Source organism: Lagenorhynchus albirostris, chromosome 1, assembly GCF_949774975.1.
Source record: "Lagenorhynchus albirostris chromosome 1, mLagAlb1.1, whole genome shotgun sequence".
Taxonomy (NCBI): Eukaryota; Metazoa; Chordata; class Mammalia; order Artiodactyla; family Delphinidae; genus Lagenorhynchus; species Lagenorhynchus albirostris.
In genome coordinates, this window is record NC_083095.1 from 49,598,483 (window position 1) to 49,616,795 (window position 18,313).

Consider the following 18,313-nt stretch of genomic DNA (forward strand, 5'->3'; position numbering starts at 1 on the left):
CATTTATTTCTGATCTGATTTTTATGATTTCTTTCCTTCTGCTAACTTTGGGGTTTTTTTGTTCTTCTTTCTCTAATTGCTTTAGGTGCAAGGTTAGGTTGTTTATTTGAGATGTTTCCTGTTTCTTAAGGTAGGATTGTATTGCTATAAACTTCCCTCTTAGAACTGCTTTTGCTGCATCCCATAGGTTTTGGGTCGTCGTTTCTCCATTGTCATTTGTTTCTAGGTATTTTTTGATTTCCTCTTTGATTTCCTCAGTGATCACTTTGTTACTAAGTAGTGTATTTTTTATCCTCCATGTGTTTGTATTTTTTACAGATCTTTTCCTATAATTGATATCTAGTCTCATAGCGTTGTGGTTGGAAAAGATACTTGATACAATTTCAATTTTCTTAAATTTTCCAAGGCTTGATTTGTGACCCAAGATATGATCTATCCTGGAGAATGTTCCATGAGCACTTGAGAAAAATGTGTATTCTGTTGTTTTTGGATGGAATGTCCTATAAATATCAATTAAGTCCATCTTGTTTAATGTATCATTTAAAGCTTGTGTTTCAGGGCTTCTCTGGTGGCGTAGTGGTTGAGAGTCCGCCTGCCGATGCGGGGGACACGGGTTTGTGCCCCGGTCCGGGAAGATCCCACATGCCGCGGAGCGGCTGGACCCGTGAGCCATGGCCACTGAGCCTGTGCTCCGCAACGGGAGAGGCCACAGCAGTGAGAGGCCCATGTACCGCAAAAAAAAAAAAAAGCTTGTGTTTCCTTATTTATTTTCATTTTGGATGATCTGTCCATTGGTGAAAGTGGGGTGTTGAAGTCCCCTACTATGAATGTGTTACTGTCAATTTCCCCTTTTATGGCTGTTGGTATTTGCCTTATGTATTGAGGTGCTCCTATGTTGGGTGCATAAATATTTACAATTGTTATATCTTCTTCTTGGATCGATCCCTTGATCATTATGTAGTGTCTTTTTTTGTTTCTCCTGATAGTCTTTATTTTAAAGCCTATTTTGTCTGATATGAGAATTGCTACTCCGGCTTTCTTTTGGTTTCCATTTGCATGGCATATCTTTTTCCATCCCCTTACTTTCTGTCTGTATGTGTCTCTAGGTCTGAAGTGGGTCTCTTGCAGACAACATATATATGGGTATTGTTTTTGTATCCATTCAGCCAATCTGTGTCTTTTGGTGGGAGCATTTGGTCCATTTACATTTAAGGTAATTATCGATATGTATGTTCCTATTCCCATTTTCTTAATTGTTTGGGTTTGTTATTGTAGGTCTTTTCCTTCTCTTGTGTTTCTTGCCTAGAGAAGTTCCTTTAGCATTTGTTGTAAAGCTGGCTTGGTGGTGCTGAGCTCTCTCAGCTTTTCCTTGTCTGTAAAGGTTTTAATTTCTCCATCAAATCTGAATGAGATCCTTGCTGGGTAGAGTCATCTTGGTTGTAGGTTTTTCTCCTTCATCACTTTAAATATGTCCTGCCACTGCCTTCTGGCTTGCAGAGTTTCTGCTGAAAGATCAGCTGTTAACCTTATGGGGATTCCCTTGTGTGTTATTGGTTGTTTTTCCCTTGCTGCTTTTAATATGTTTTCTTTGTATTTAATTTTTGACAGTTTGATTAAGATGTGTCTTGGCGTATTTCTCCTTGGATTTATCCTGTATGGGACTCTCTGTACTTCCTGGACTTAATTAACTATTTCCTTTCCCATATTAGGGAAGTTTTCAACTATAATCTCTTCAAATATTTTCTCAGTCTCTTTCTTTTTCTCTTCTTCTTCTGGAACCCCTATCGAATGTTGGTGCATTTAATGTTGTCCCAGAGGTCTCTGAGACTGTCTTCAGTTCTTTTCATTCTTTATTTTGCTCTGCGGTAGTTATTTCCACTATTTTATCTTCCAGGTCACTTATCCGTTCTTCTGCCTCAATTATTCTGCTATTGATCCCATCTAGAGTATTTTTAATTTCATTTACTGTGTTGTTCATCATTGCTTGTTTCATCTTTAGTTCTTCTAGGTCCTTCTTAAATGTTTCTTGCATTTTGTCTATTCTATTTCCAAGATTTTGGATCATCTTTACTATCATTATTCTAAATTCTTTTTCAGGTAGACTGCCTATTTCCTCTTCATTTGTTAGGTCTGGTGGGTTTTTATCTTGCTCCTTCATCTGCTGTGTGTTTTTCTGTCTTCTCATTTTGCTTATCTTACTGTGTTTGGGGGTCTCCTTTTTGCAGGCTGCAGGTTCATAGTTCCCATTGTTTTTGGTGTCTGTCCCCAGTGGCTAAAGTTGGTTCAGTGGGTTGTGTAGGCTTCCTGGTGGAGGGGACTAATGCCTGTGTTCTGGTAGATGAGGCTGGATCTTGTCTTTCTGGTGGGCAGGTCCACGTCTGGTGGTGTGTTTTGGGGTGCCTGTGGACTTACTATGATTTTAGGCAGCCTCTCTGCTAATGGGTGGGGTTGTGTTCCTGTCTTGCTAGTTGTTTGGCATATGGTGTCCAGCACTGTAGCTTGCTGGTCGTTGAGTGAAGCTGGGTGTTGGTGTTGAGATGGAGATCTCTGGGAGATTTTCGCTGTTTGATATTATGTGGAGCTGGGAGGTCTCTTGTGGACCAGTGTCCTGAAATTGTCTCTCCCACTTCAGAGGCACAGCACTCACTCCTGGCTGCAGTACCTTTCATCCACACGGCTCAGAATAAAAGGGAGAAAAAATAGTAAGTAGTAAGTAAGTAAGAAAGAAAGAAAGAAAGGAGGGAGGGAGGGGGAGGGAGGGAAGGAAGGAAAGAAAGAAAGAAGATAAAGTAAAATAAAATAAAGTAAGATAAAATAAAGTTATTAAAATAAAAAATAATTATTAAGAAAAACCAAAAAAAAAATTTGAAGGAAAAAAAATAAAAAGGACGGATAAAACCCTAGGACAAATGGTGGAAGCAAACCTATACAGACAGAATCTCACACAGAAGCATACACATGCACACTCACAAAAAGAAGAAAAGGGGAAAAATTCATAAATCTTACTCTCAAAGTCCACCTCCTCAATTTGGGATGATTCGTTGTATATTCATGTATTCCACAGATGCAGGGTACATCAAGTTGATTGTGGAGCTTTAATCCGCTGCTTCTGAGGCTGCTGGGAGAGATTTCCCTTTCTCTTCTTTGTTCTCACAGCTCCCAGGGCTCAACTTTGGATTTGGCCCCACCTCTGCGTGTAGGTCGCTGGAGGGTGTCTGTTCTTCGCTCAGACAGGACGGGGTTAAAGGAACAGCTCCTTTGGGGGCTCTGGCTCACTCAGGCCAGGGGGAGGGAGGGGCACGGACTGCGGGGTGAGCCTGCGGCGGCAGAGGCCGGCATGACGTTGCACCAGCCTGAGGCGCGCCGTGCGTTCTCCCGGGGAAGTTGTCCCTGGATCCCAGGACCATGGCAGTGGCGGGCTGCACAGGCTCCCGGGAGGGGAGGTGTGGAGAGTGACCTGTGCTCGCACACAGCCTTCTTGGTGGCGGCAGCAGCAGCCTTAGCATCTCATGCCCGTCTCTGGGGTCCGCGCCCGTCTCTGGAGCTCCTTTAAGCAGTGCTCTTAATCCCCTCTCCTCATGCACCAGGAAACAAAGAGGGAAGAAAAAGTCTCTTGCCTCTTTGGCAGGTCCAGACTTTTCCCCGGACTCCCTCCCGGCTAGCCGTGGTGCACTAACCCCCTGCAGGCTGTGTTCACGCTGCCAACCCCAGTCCTCTCCCTGTGCTCTGACCGAAGCCCGAGCCTCAGCTCACAGCCCCGCCCACCCTGGCGGGTGAGCAGACAAGCCTCTCGGGCTGGTGAGTGCTGGTCGGCACCGATCCTCTGTGCGGGAATCTCTCCGCTTTGCCCTCCGCACCCCGTTGCTGTACTCTCCTCCGCGGCTCCGAAGCTTCCCCCTCAGCCACCCGCAGTCTCCGCCCGCGAAGGGGCTTTCTAGTGTGTGGAAACCTTTCCTCCTTCACAGCTCCCTCCCACTGGTGCAGGTCCCGTCCCTATCCTTTTGTCTCTCTTTATTTTTTCTTTTGCCCTACCCAGGTACGTGTGGACTTTCTTGCCTTTTGGGAGGTCTGAGGTCTTCTGCCAGCGTTCAGTAGGTGTTCTGTAGGAGTTGTTCCACGTGTAGATGTATTTCTGGTGTATCTGTGGGGAGGAAGGTGATCTCCGCGTCTTACTCTTCCACCATCTTCCCTACCATCTCTTCTCCATACTATTTTCCATAGTGGTTGCACCAGTTTACATTCCACCAACAGTGCAGGACTGCGCCACCAGGGAAGCCCTGGGTTCTCTATTCTGTCCCAGTAATCTATATGTCTGTTTTTGTGCCAATACCACACTGTTTTGATTACTGTAACTTTTTACTATAGTCTGAAGTCTGGAAGGGTTATGCCTCCAGCTTTGTTTTCTTCCTCACTTTGCCTTTTGGTTATGCATTAAAAAGCATTACTCTGAGGAGCAATCCAAAGTCTTTACCATATTGCCAAGAGGTTTAATGATGAAAAAGTTTTAAGAACACCTGACTTAAAGCTAAAATAAATAATGCTTGTTAATGATCAAAGAGGAGGAGTGAGGGGGAAGGAGGAAAACAAGGAGACTCCAAGAATACCTGGCTTGGGCTTCCCTGGTGGCGCGGTGGTTGAGAGTCCACCTGCCGATGCAGGGGACACGAGTTCGTGCCCTGGTCCGGGAAGGTCCCACATGCCGCGGAGCAGCTGGGCCCGTGAGCTATGGCCGCTGAGCCTGTGCGTCCGGAGCCTGTGCTCTGCAATGGGAGAGGCCACAACAGTGAGAGGCCTGCGTACGGCAAAAAAAGAATACCTGGCTGAGTGACTGGGTGATTGATGGTGACACCTCCCACCACAAAGAACAAGGAGGGAGGAGATGTTTGGAGAGGATAATGATGAAAGTTTTCATTTGTGAAGATGCTGGGTATGAGAAGCCCATAGTACAAGCAGTTGGAGCTGTCAGGTGGAGAGTGGGAAATATGGCTACAGAGTTCAGGAGTAACCATGGGAACAGACTCATTTCAGAATCAATGGCGTAGACTCATTACAAAATAAGCACGCATATCCCTCTCAACTACTATGATTGAATAGCCAAAAGAAGAGAAAGAACTCAACATGAAAAGAAAAAAAAAGAATAAACAAGCATATCCAGGCAGATTATGTGTAAGGCAGTATCTACAGGAACTGAGGAGGGAGAGGGGGTGGCGAAAGAGAGCAAGGTCAAGTGGTCAGAATGGAGGGAGGAGAACTGACTTGAGGAGCCAGGGCAGAAAGGATGCAGGAGAGAGTTGTGTCAAATTGTCAGACGCAGCAAGAGGCCAAATTGGACTCAGACTATTCAGAGGCCACAGAGTCAGGCAGTGGTGACTCTATGGGACAGTACCCCAAAGCTGCGAGGAGCCAGATCTCAGAGAATTGAGGAATGAGGATGTAGGAGCCATATATATGGGCTTCTCTTTCAAGACATTTAGTTGGAGGGGGGGAATAGGGGGAGGAATTGGGAAGCCTCTGAGAAAGAGGTAGGCAGGGAGTGGTGTGGCCAGAATCAAGGGATGACATTTTTGAGCATGTCTCTGGTCTGACAGGGAAGACCCAGTGGAGAGGAAGAGCTTGGCCATCCAAGCGTGGGGAGGTCAGTGGAGAGACAGAATCCCAAGGTGGTGGGGGGGGGAGGAGACCAGGGGCCATGAGGGCACAGGTGGATGGAAGGAGAAGGGCCATCTGTTCCTCTTCCATGAGAGGAGATATTGACTATAACAGAACGTACAGCTGAGTCTGGATGAGATGAGAAGAAACAAAGGCACTCCCTCATTCCTCTTTCCTCCAGACAGAAGTGGATCCACGGCTTGTGGAACTGAAATGTGTGCAGTTTGTGGGGAGGGCCTGTTTACGAAGAAGAACACAAAATTCACCAAATCAAAAGTAGGGACAAAGTAAACATTTATTTAGAACGAGGAAAGAAATCACACAAATTATACATTTTTAAGAAACAGACAAATACCACAAACCCTATAAAATTCAGAAAACAATATGGTTTATAGTTATCAACTGGCACACTTCTGCAATACTCTTTTCGCCTATATATTTGGCTATAAACTCTGCTCATCTCTATGACAATACTTGTGTAATATTTCCTAAAGAGAGAGTAGAAGGATAATTCGATATTTCTTCTACTGTGGTTGGTTGAATTTGTTTTTTTAATATTGACTGGTGGGATACGTAAAGCTTGCATCTTCACACACAGACTTACCTGCTGTTTGTAGTACTGCTATAGGATTCTGCTCTGCAAATTCAGGAATTATAATTTTATCTAACCGAATTCCCATTAAAAAAGAAAAAAAAACACCTGCGTAATGTATGTTTTAGCTGACTCAGGCTACTATAACAAAATACCATAGACCTAGTGGCTTAAAGAATAGACGTTTATTTCTCACAGTTCTGGAGGCTGGGAATTCTGAGATCAGGTACTAGCATAGTTGAGTTCTGGTGAGAGGCCTCTCCCTGGTTTGCAGATGACTGCCTACTTGCTGTGTCCTCACATGGCTGAGAGAAAGAAAGCAAGCTCCCTGGTATCTTCTTATAAGGTCACTAATTCCATCATGAGGGCCCCATCCTCATGACCTCATCTAGATCTAATGACCTCCCAGAGGCCCCATCTCCAAATACGATCACATTGTGGGTTAGGGCTTCAGCATATGAATTGAGGGGGGACAAGTATTCAGTTCATAACAGTGCATTACTAATTAAATAATGCCACATTATCTAGTATGTTCCTGACAGGGAAAAACTTCTGTTTTGACTATGTCCTGAGAACCAAATCCTCTACTTATTTTATATATAAGAGGATTACAAGAACTTTCCACAGACTAACTTCTGGCTTTGTACATTTCAAACCCTGTTTCCCCCTCTATCCCCACACCCCTGCTGCCAGCCTCTAATGGGACACATTCCTGTCACCATGTCCTGCTTGCACAGATGGCACAGCGGGTGGTAGGAATCCTGGGAGCTTCTTCTACACCAGGATGAACAGCAATAACTGAGATCAATATGGGAGCGACCAAACCACATAGATGTTCCCCACTAAATCCAAACTAATGTCTTCAACTTCCTCTCCACTGGATCCCCAAATGCCGACAGCTGCTTCCAGGCTACCTGACACAAGGGGAACATGTGGAAACAGACAGCATCTTAACCAATGGCTATTAAAATACCTTACTTTTGCAAACTTGACAAAAGCACCACATGAACACATTGCTAGGGCCTCTCTCAGGGCTCAGGAAGTGACGGGCTTTCCCTTCATGGTGAACCTATTTCTGCCTCTAGTGCACGGGCTGTGAATGTGAGGGTAGGGGCAGTGGTGAGACAACTATATAAAATAAAATCATTGACAATTATGCAGTGCTTACCAGGGGAAATGCTATGTGTGTATTAAGTTCTTTAATCCTCATAACAAACCTATGATGTTTGCACTATGAAATTCTTCATTTTATGGGCTGGGAAACTGAGTCACAGAGAGGTTAGGTAACTTGCCCAGGGTCACACATGTAGTGAGTGCCAGACCTCGGATTTGAATCCAGGCAGTCTGGCTCATGCTTGCCCCTCGTGCACAGAGCAGCCTTTCTGTAGCGTACCTCCCAGCCTGCACAACCACTCCAGGACTCTGCAGTCCCACCTGCCACTTTCTGACATAGTATAATTTTACTGATTTGCTTGTTTTCTGTCCCTTGCTACTAAAATATAGACTCTATGAGGACAGAGTTGTTTATTTTGTTCACTGCTGCATCCCCAGCACCTAAAACACTGTTTGGCACACAGCAGCTCTGTAGTAAATATTTTGTGATCATCCGAAACTCTTTAATACTCCTCTAAACTCTTTAATCACTCCAAGAGGAGATTTGTAAAATGCAAAAGAAAACAAAAATAAGAGGAAACACAAACAAATGGGGAAATTTTGGCTCACATGAAATCCATGGGGAGAAAATGAACTTTATATATTTTGAATAAGAAGTTGACGCCGTTCTAAGTGTCTGTAATTCATGTTATCCAGTCCTACGTGTCTCAGATCAGGTAGATTATACAGGGAACCACCTAGGAATGATCAAAGAACTCCAGATGGTCTTGTGCACTCAGTTGAGGTTTGAAATCAAAATTTGTGTTCGCACCTGACTGCATATTTATGCATTATGTGATCTTCTCTTGTAATGCTCAGGGGCCAAAGAAAACATACAGATGGGTGGATGCAAGACTGAGGATTTGTTGATTGGCTGTGCCAGCACATCAGGGGAGTGGGGAGGTTGTATCTGATGAGGAGAGTACCCTAAAGTGTCCTTAAATCCAAGAGGGCTGGGGGCTGTTGTACAGATAGATTGAAGGCCGATGCCTTGGTAAGACTGAAGATGGGTGGGATGAAGGTGGAGGGGAAGGAAGGGTATAGAGTTGAGGTCAGAGTGGAATTTCAAAGTTCAAGATTTCAGAGGTGAAGCAGTTCTAGGTGATGACAAGGTCTTGTAACAAGATAGGAGATATTGATGGCAACTGCGTAGAGCTCTCAGATGAGTCATAGGACATGAGAAAATTTGATATTGTGTGGGTTAGGCACTGATGCATACATTTATCATCTTGGGTGATGATTTGGAAACTGCAAAGCCAGCTTTAAATATCACATGATGTTTAAGTATCACCTTCTCCAATAGTCTCCTTTTGCTTGAAAATACTTTACTTATAATAACTCTAAAATAATAATCCTCCCCAAATTAACAAACCAGGATTTTAGTATCATTTCAATTCAGCAGGTTCATAATGTTGGGGGCTGTGAGTTTTGCTTGCTGAAGGTTTGATTCTTTTTTTTCTTAATATTTATTTATTTACCTATTTATTTATCTATCTATTTATTTATTTGGCTGCGCTGGGTCTTAGTTGCGGCACGCAGAATCTCCTTTGCGGCATGAGGGCTCTTTAGCTGCAGCGTGCAGGATCTAGTTCCTTGACCTGGGATGGAACCCGGGCCCCCTGCATTGGGAGGGCGGAGTCTTAACCACTGCGCCATCTGGGAAGTCCCTGAAGGTTTGATTCTGTTCAAAGAATAATTTGCAGATAAACACATACCAAAGGAGTGCCACTCTATAGCTCCAGATTAAAGTCCGTTTTGAGATGATACTGAAGGATCCATATTCTCTTTGGTGCTACACACATCATAAAAGATCTTGAGTCTCCAGAAATCCACATTCTAAAGCTACAAGACACTCAGTAAACACATAAATATCATGTTAAACAATGGTAGGATGGATAAAAGCACTTAGATCTCCCAGACACCCAATCCATGAAGTGCTCCAATTACAAATATAACAGGCTGACCTTCAAAGAAACAAAATCTTTACTAAGCATTCTCTAATAGCTTTTAAAAAAGATAATAGAAGCTTGAAATTGGATGTAATGTCCAGTGAAGAGTAAGATTTCAGCTTCTTTCACTGTCAGGTGCAGCTGGGGATAGGCAAAGAAATGTTCTGTTTTGTTTTGTTTTTCAAAGTTTTTTATCCAGTACTAAGCGTGAAACATTAAAGAAAGATATCAGAAATCCCAGATCAACCATAGCCAGCAAGTAAATTGATTATATTCTTTTTTAAGGATATTCATAATAAATGAATCAATCCACATGTTTAATTGAATTCACCTAAAATGGTAAGAAATCTTACTGAAGTTGTACAAAGTAGAGATTGTGTAAAAGGCATTCAACCTTGCAAACTTTCTAACCAGGGAGTAACTAAACAATTTCTCCTTTCCCCGCTTGGGAAGGTTGAGTGCCAGGTACCTGGATAGTGTGGGAAAGTTCTAACTGAAGGAATCCATGCTCTAGATTTTACATGTGAAGTCATTTTTAGACATTTTGTAGAGCTAGGGAAACAGTTTTGCCCTTTCCATTTTTCCCCTACCAAGTTTTCCATATCTTCAAGACAGATGGAGCACATGTAACAAAACCAACCCGATGCAGAGGATGCAATCTGGGATATTAAAAATAAAATCTTTTCCAAATCTTCACAAGCTCCTTTAAAAACACTTCCAACCAAGTGTTAAAGCAGCTAACAGAGGTGTCTAAAAATGGAAAAAAGAAGAGGTGCTCCAAAGGGTTCTTTTTTCAAAACCAGTCAACATTAATATTTACTTCTCAGAAAGAGCTCTTTACACAATCAGCAGATATGACCAAATTTAGTCATATGTGAATTGAAAATGATTATATCCCAGAGGGCTCTCCATTGACAATCTTTAAATATAAAAATGTTGAATCAAATCCAGAAATAAGACAAATAGTCAAATGCAATTAATACACAAGATAATGTTAATATTATATTTTACTTTATTTATTTTTGGCTGTGTTGGGTCTTCGTGGCTATGCGTGGGCTTTCTCTATTTGCTGCGAGCAGGGGCAACTCTTCGTTGTGGTGTGTGGGCTTCTCATTGCAGTGGCTTCTCTTGTTGTGGAGCACAGGCTCTAGGTATGTGGGCTTTAGTAGTTGTGGCACGCAGGCTCAGTAGTTGTGGCTCATGGGCTCAGTAGTTATGGCTCACAGGCTCTAGAGTACAGGCTCCGTAGCTGTGGCACATGGGCTTAGTTGCTCTGCGGCATCTGGGGTCTGCCTGGACTAGGGATCAAACCCGTGTCCCCTGCGTTGGCAGGCGAATTCTTAACCACTGAGCCACCAGGGAAGTCCCAGTATCATATTTTAACAGACTCCAAATAAACATTCAGCACCATTGCATTATTCAAAGAAATCAGTAAAGAAAATATGGTTAGGTAGATTTTGACGTTGTATTCTTACCCTTACTAACTCTAAGCCCTTTATTATAGAAACATTGTAGCTTATATTTTACATTTTTATAATATTTAAATTTTATATTTTCATAATATTTAAAAATAGGAGCCTATCAATTGTGGCTTCTGGATTTTTAATTTTCTATGTAAAACTAATTTATTCTGAGCCATATATAATTTCAGATTTTCTAGCAAGAGATTATCCACACAAAATTGTGTTCAAATGTTACTCTCCCATTGCCATCGTCCAAAGAATGCATCAATATTCAATTAAATGTAAATAAAATTAATCTTTCTTCTTTTTTCCACTGGGACATATAAGTAAATTGTTTGAAATGTATTACTGGTGGAAATTAAATGTAAATTACTTCTTAATTTCTGGCGCCTCAGTGCACTGGGAACTGATCTAGGTGCTAGGGATACAGCCATGAATGAGGCAAACAGGGCCAATTCAGGCTAGTAGGGGAGACTGGCAACAGCCCTATAAACAAGCAAAGGCACAAACAAGACCATTTTGGATAGTGATGAGTTTTGTGAAGGAGAGGGAATCCACCAGTGGCATGGAGGGTGGCTGAGAGAGCATGAGGGCCAGGGAACAGGTCAGTTGGGAAATCAGAGAAGGCGATGTTTCGATCAAGACCAGAGCAGCCGAAGGAGCCAGCTGGGCAAAGAACAGGGGGGAAAGCATTGCAGGCAAAGCGAACAGCTAATGCAGGGAGGAGCTTGGTGTGTTTGTATATCAGAAATGCGGCCAGTGGGGGTGGACTGGGGCGCCGGGGGTGGTGGTGAGAGATGAGGTCCAGGTGTTAGGCAGGGCCAGATTATGGAGTCAAGATTTGGGGGTTATTCTGAGAGTGAAAAGAAGCCACAGTAATTGATTGCATTTTTAAAAAAATCACTGTCTACTGTGAGGCAAATGGAAGGGCAAGGACCAGAATAGAGGCAGGGAGACCAGGTTAGACCTGCCAGGAGTCTGGGGGAGGCCCAACTAGAGGCCCTTAGCAGGGTGCTGGCAGTGGGGGAAGGTGAGAAGTGCTCAAATTCGCAATATATTTTACAGATACAGCCTAAGGGACTTTCTGGTAGTGAATTGCAACTCCTCAAACTAAGTTCTCTCTCTTGAGCTACATTTCCAAAGCTTTTCTGATACAATTTTAGATCCCAGCCCCTTGCGCTCACCTCCTACTCCTCTGCACATCTGTGCGCCCCTTTCAGACCTCAGAAAAATGCCCCCTCAAACCTCTTAAATCACAGTTGGTCCCAATGGCTTATCCAGCCACCCATTCCAGAAATGGCTCTCCAGACAGCCTTTCCCAGGTCCTGTCACCTTACAATCCATACCTTCCAAAGGACCCCCTAGAGAAATCCCCAAACAGTCATTTCACATTTTTACATGACTCCCCGCATACACAAGACTTCTGCACCCTCTGGGGATCTGTCCTAGAATGTTACAGCAGCCCCAGCCACATTCAGAGGGTGGTTTTGCAGGCAAGCTCTATACTAGGGTCTTTGCCTGCCTCAGTTACCTTGCAGGGGACAGAGCTACCAGTAGCGCCTTCTTCCAGTTGAGGAAACCAGGATGTAGATGTGTTTTGCAAGTTGCAAAACAACACCCAGCTAGGATTTAAGTCAGGTGAGGCTCAGCTAGGCTCTTTACCTCGTGCTTCTCTAAGAACTGCTTCCCCCAAAACAACACCCCTCCCCACCCACTCTTGGTGAAGCATCATGGTTAGAACACTTTTAGGAGTGTTAGGAGCCAGATTGCCTGGACTAAAACCCCAGTGTCATTACTTTTTAGTTGCATGACCTTGGATAAGACACTTAACTTCTCTGTGCCTGTTTCCTCCTCTGTAAAGGAGCGATAACGATAATACCTACCTCATGAGGTGAGGATTAAGTGAGTTACTATATATAAAGTGCTTAGAATGACATCTGGTTTAGAACAAGTGCTACATAAATATGAATTATCATTGTCATCATTCTCCTGTCCCCCACTGACACGTCACCTTCACTTCATATTTGTGCCATAAAACTTCAGCTACGTGATTATCAAGCTATTCCCAAAAGACTCCTAGGGAGGTGTCTAGGTAAGGGGGTTGTTAGGGGAGTGCAGAGTGAGGTCATTATAAAAAAAACTTGATGGGCAAAGTGATGAGGCAAGTGTCAGGGAGGCTAAAGAGACACTTAATACGTTGTGATTAATTTACTCTGAATAATGCATTGAAGTGAAGACATTTTTAGAGCATTATTTAGATTAAATGACTTACCATTCTGAGGCTCATCTCACTAAGCAGGAAGTGTGTGGAGCGGGCAGCGGGGAGCCTGTTCTCTCCAGTCTTGCATTACCTGGGGTTCAGGGCCTGCATCTCAAGCTCTTGCTTCCACTTCATTGTTTTTAGTCACTACAATGTTTAGGATGTTTACCAGTCTAAGTAGACTGGGTTTATCTGTGGGAACAACGATAACAACACATTTCATCAGCTCAGTGATAAGGTTTATTTCTTGTTCATACCACAAGTCTGTCACAGAAGGCCTACTTATTGTAGTCATTGAGGAACTAGGCTGGCAGAGGCTCCATCTCAACATGCTTCCCTGACCATGGGGGCAGGGGAGAGGGAGCATGGCAAGCCACACACATGGCTCTTGAAGCTTCTGCCCAGAAATGCCCCATCATGCTGCTCATATTAACTCCACAAGGAGTTAACTGAAAGTGAGCAGAAAACCCAACTAAAAGTAGCTGGAACAATAAAAAGGGGGGGGGGGAAGGTATTTTCTCACCCAATAAGAAGTCTGGAGGTGGATCAAGGCCCAAGTCTGTATATCCAGCAATACAAGGAGGGCTTCAGGGGTCCACTTTATTCCCATCCTTAGGGTGTCAGCAATATCCCCCCTCAAGGTCACAAAATGGCTGCAGCAACACCAGCCATCACATGCATACCAACAACATCTGGAGAAGAATAGTGATGTTTCCTCCCATTAGCCTCATATTATTGAGAAAATGTTTCCCAGAACCCCCAGCTTCCTTGGGCCCCATTGGCCAGAATTAAATCATATGGCTGTGTCTTAGCCAGTCACTGGCAAAAAGAATTAGACCACTTCCTGGTGTGAGAAAAGGCCTGTTTTCCCTTTGCCCAAACAACTCTGACTTCTGTAAGAAATATGCCACCGAACATAAGAAATCAGGAAAACGTAACCTAGTTTCACCAATAAGCTCCTTTATTCAGAGTGTAAATAAAGAGGGACCACGATGACCCCTCATGAAAAGCCTTCATTTGTGCTAACGTAATTATCCACAGTGGAATAACTATGGGCAAATAAAGCAAGCAAAACAGACATTTAATAGGGAGGGATCATTTACCTAAGGGTCAGGGAAATAAGAAACTACTTTGGGTTGATATTACATCTGTCTCAAAAGAGTTGACCGAAAGAATTCCCCACTCCCTGCTTTGTGATCTCCCACCATAACCTAAACATACCTTCTTCATCATTCCACTCACCACACGTTATTGCCTTTATCTGTGTACCTGTCTGTCTCCACCTGCAAGACTGTAAGCTCTTTGAAAGATATGGTCTGTTTCATCTATTTTTTTCCTGTGTGTGCTAAAAATAACAATGGGTAACATCAGTGGATTGCTCCCTGTGTACCAGTGCCCATTCTAAGTTCTAAATGAATTAATTCTTGTAATGTTAACACCTGTCTTGTGAGGTCTGTGCTGTTATTATCTATATTTTATGGATGAAGAAGAGACGAAGGTTAAAAAGGTTAAGTCACTTGACCAAATGTACACAACTATTAAGTGAGAGAGTTGAATTTCAAATGGAGGCAGCCTAGCTGAGTCATGCCTCACAGATGTGCTCCACAAATGGGTCAACCTAATGTACTTGAATATGCAATGTGAAGGTGAGAGAGAACAGGAGTGAAGAACAAGTGAAGTTATCTTTTATTGACATGTGGAATCTGAAATCAAGTATGAGAGACCTAAATTCTCTAACGGTAGAGATCATGTGTGTTTCCCCTGTTCAGTATGGTATCTCTGACTTCTAGTAGTCCCAGCACACGGTAGGTCCTCAAGTATCCCTGGAAGTGGGGGAGGGAGGAAGGGAGGGACTGAGCCAGGGAGGAAGAGAGGGAGGGAGGAAGAGAGATTAAATGAATAAACACAACTAATGTCCTCCTTCCTCTATATTTTCTACCTTCTCTTCCTCTTACTTCCATGGGTAACTTGGCTTCTGTTACCCTAACATCCTACCTAGGAGAGGAGGAAGTATTGTTTCTAAGTATTGTGTTCTCAAAGAGAAGAGTTTAAGTGTAACATTGTTACAGAGTACTGAGGCCTCTCTGCTGCCCTAAAATTCATTTGGGTTTTGAAACAATGTATCTTGTATAGAGTAGACTTTTCCTCAAACTGAAACATTTTTAAAGAATTTGGACTTGTGCTTGTTTTCTAATTGTGTGCTGCTTGAAATAATGCAAGGCAGGGATGCCAGTTTCCACGTGGACACATTGATTTATTTGTAAAAAGTCAATGCAAGTCCATAAGCAAATGAACAGCAATAATTAAGGGCCAGGAAATGGCCACTCTCCGTTGATGGAACTAGTACTCCAGCAGTCCCTCCACCAGCAATGTGTCACATTAGGTAATAGGCTGCGAATGCTAAAGGCACTTTTTTCTTCTTTCAGCACCATTGTCTTAGGACTCTGTTTTCATGGTCCATAGAATTTCACAGTCCATAGAAAAAACCATACAAATGTAACATATCAGATCTAATCTTTAAATCATATATACTCCCCACTCTAGTTTTAATCATCAAAGTAAAATCATACTGAAACTGAAGCATTGCACTGTTGTCGCAAGTGAATTTTAAGTGTTCTTATTCGTAAAGGGTGTCCAAGTTTCTGTTGTTGATTTTCTTGTTTGATTCTTATCCAGAGAGCTAATTTTTAAAAGTGTCTCTTTGGTCTAACCTTGAACTGGAATTTCATGGGTCTCTGAATATCCCAAAATTTGTTTGTTCTTTATTCTCAGGTTACTTTCCGATTTCATTTAAATGTCTTTGAGTTATTAAGGATTTTTTCTGGTGTCTCCTTCAATTTCAACACATCCAAAAATGAGCGCATTGATTTCTTCCCCATCTGGCTTTTTCCTCTGTGTTCTGTCTCTTGACTGATGGTACCGTCCTTCACCCTCTGATCTAACCCAATACTTTGGCCACTCTTGATCACTCTGATTTTCCCACCTAGAGCCAGTTAGTTGACAAGTCCATTCGTCTAATCTCTAGATCCATCCTTTCCTTTTCATTCTCACACCCACTGCCCTAAGTCAGTCCCTCATCATTGTCACGTGGAATATTGACCCCCAAAGTGGTTTCCATTGTTTATCTCTTATCCCTCCAACCCATCCTTTATATTTCCATTCAATTCTCTCCTAAAAGAGAAGTGTATCATTTCTCCCCTGCTTGGAAATCGAAAATGCCTCACCCTGACCAATTTTTAAAAAGCCCAAACTCTTTAATGACACTGAAGGCTCTTCAGTTACTCCTAGACTGCTTTGTCAGCCTCATCACCTTTCACTCCCCACCATCACCTTCATTATCCCTGCACGTGTATGTATTTTCCCCAGATTTACCATGACATTCCTCAATTCCATCTGCCTGGCAAAATCCAAATAACCCTTCAAGGCCTAGTTTGAATACCCCTCCTTTTATGGAAAGGTCCTTGATCGCCAGGCAGAATTAATCCCTCCTTCCTGCTCTCACAGCATTTTGTTTACATCATTATGCCCTTTGTCTGAGGTCAGGTTCCCAGAAGAAGATCCTGAGAGGAGCATTTGTAGGCAAAGGTGTTACTAAGGCGATGTTCCCAGAAGAGACTGGCAAGTGTATGAGGGAAGTAGGACAGGGAAGGAAAAGAGACAGAGCGAATGTAAGACAAGGCAAAGTCCTAGGAGTAGCTCGGCCTGATCTGGTAGGGAAAGCCTGGACATTAACTTAAGTCCTTCCCTAAGGCAAAGGGAGCTGGGCTTTTTTTATTCCCACACTGAGCAGTCACTGCTAGGAATTAAGCTCCCCAGCACTTGCTGCTCTCTAAGTTTGTACATAGTACCCTGGGGTAGCAACTGAAGAAGAGACACTAGTTCAGCCCAGTGGAAGCAAAAGCACATCAGCTGATGGAGGGGCACAGAAATGGTGACAGGGATCCCCGAACATCCGGGAGGAGGCAGACAGTGTCGGCTCTGCTCCTTAGTATAGGCTGACCTGGTTCCGTCTAAGCATCCCCAGCCCCTGGATCCCCAACCACTTGGGGGCAGAGAACCCTTCTTAGTCATCCTTACGTCCCCACAGCATGGAGGGTATCACTTTGCACCTCGAAAGTGCTTAAATAACATTTGTTGGTTCAAATTGAATACTCCTTTCCTAGGTCTTGTGCAACATTTTGCTGCTACTAATCATACTGATGAGATGGGTTTTTTTCCCCCTAGCTGGTTTTAGCTCAATAATAGAAGATATGGCTTCTGGGGTTTCAAAACCTATGGTTCAACTTTTCACATTGCGCTTTTCTTCCTGGGGCAACAACTTGCTGAGCACATCTCTTCCTAAATTCCAAGACAGGCTGCTTGCTCTGCTCAGTCAAGACTGCCAACTCAAGAAACATTTTTGAAAGATCACAGTCAGCGTCACTGCCAAGAGAAGAAGTTCTTGGCACAAAAAGGACCTGTTTCAATATGAGATGCCAGATGGTGATTTCAACTTCAGCTAAATTCCTGCTGAAAAAAAGTGTTTGAGCTGCAGATGAGAAAAGCTTCTATGACAAATTTCCAAGTGTTAGAAGCTTCAGAAGGAAATGGCAAGTGTTGATATACTCCCCTCCCAACCACATGCACACACACCATAGAACTACTACCTGCATCTGGTAGCTAAGATTCCTACAAAGATGCCTTTGCTTTTTAAGAAGACTTTCAGCCCTGATATGATTTTTACTAATATTAAAGTATATTATCCAAATCCATGAAAATAAAATACTATTTGTTTTTTGTGCAGTGTTTTTTCAAAGTATGTGTCCCTTTAGCATCTGCTGTGAGCTTTTTTGGTATCTGGAGGCAATGCTTTCCTCTCCACCAACAACTCCATTGTTAAGCCAATTTATAAACAGTGTGTCTCCCCTCTCTAAATACTTTCATGTTACAAGGGATGTACGTGAAGTATACATTGATGGTGCTCTGCCTGGATGCCCTTGGGTCCCTGACTTACTGGTGCAGGAAATAGAAAGCCCAGCTCCTCTAACTCAAGTCAGGGCAAACTCTGAGGTGCAGTTTATGCTCCAGAGCTCCACTCAAGATTAGGCTGAGGTTGGGACTTTGCCTGAAATTTTGCCCTTGGCCGGCTTCTTCTCTTCTGCTCTCCGTGTCTTCCCCCTCCCCCTCCCCCTCCTCCACCACCCTCCCCTACGGGTTTCTGCTGGAGCATTTCTTTAATAAAACTCATGCACACAAATCCTCATCTCAG

The 18,313-nt window shown here is 43.3% G+C and overlaps 1 protein-coding gene across 1 annotated transcript in view; it reads left to right on the plus strand.

Annotated features, from left to right (window-relative positions):
- The window catches only part of PYGL (glycogen phosphorylase L), a 99,671-nt gene extending 81,830 nt beyond the window's left edge, over positions 1-17,841 (plus strand). The window contains exon 30 of the mRNA XM_060142712.1: positions 17,290-17,841. The gene's annotated coding sequence lies outside the window, so the exon portion shown is untranslated. The remainder of the gene's footprint in view (positions 1-17,289) is intronic.
- Positions 17,842-18,313: the final 472 nt, after the last annotated feature.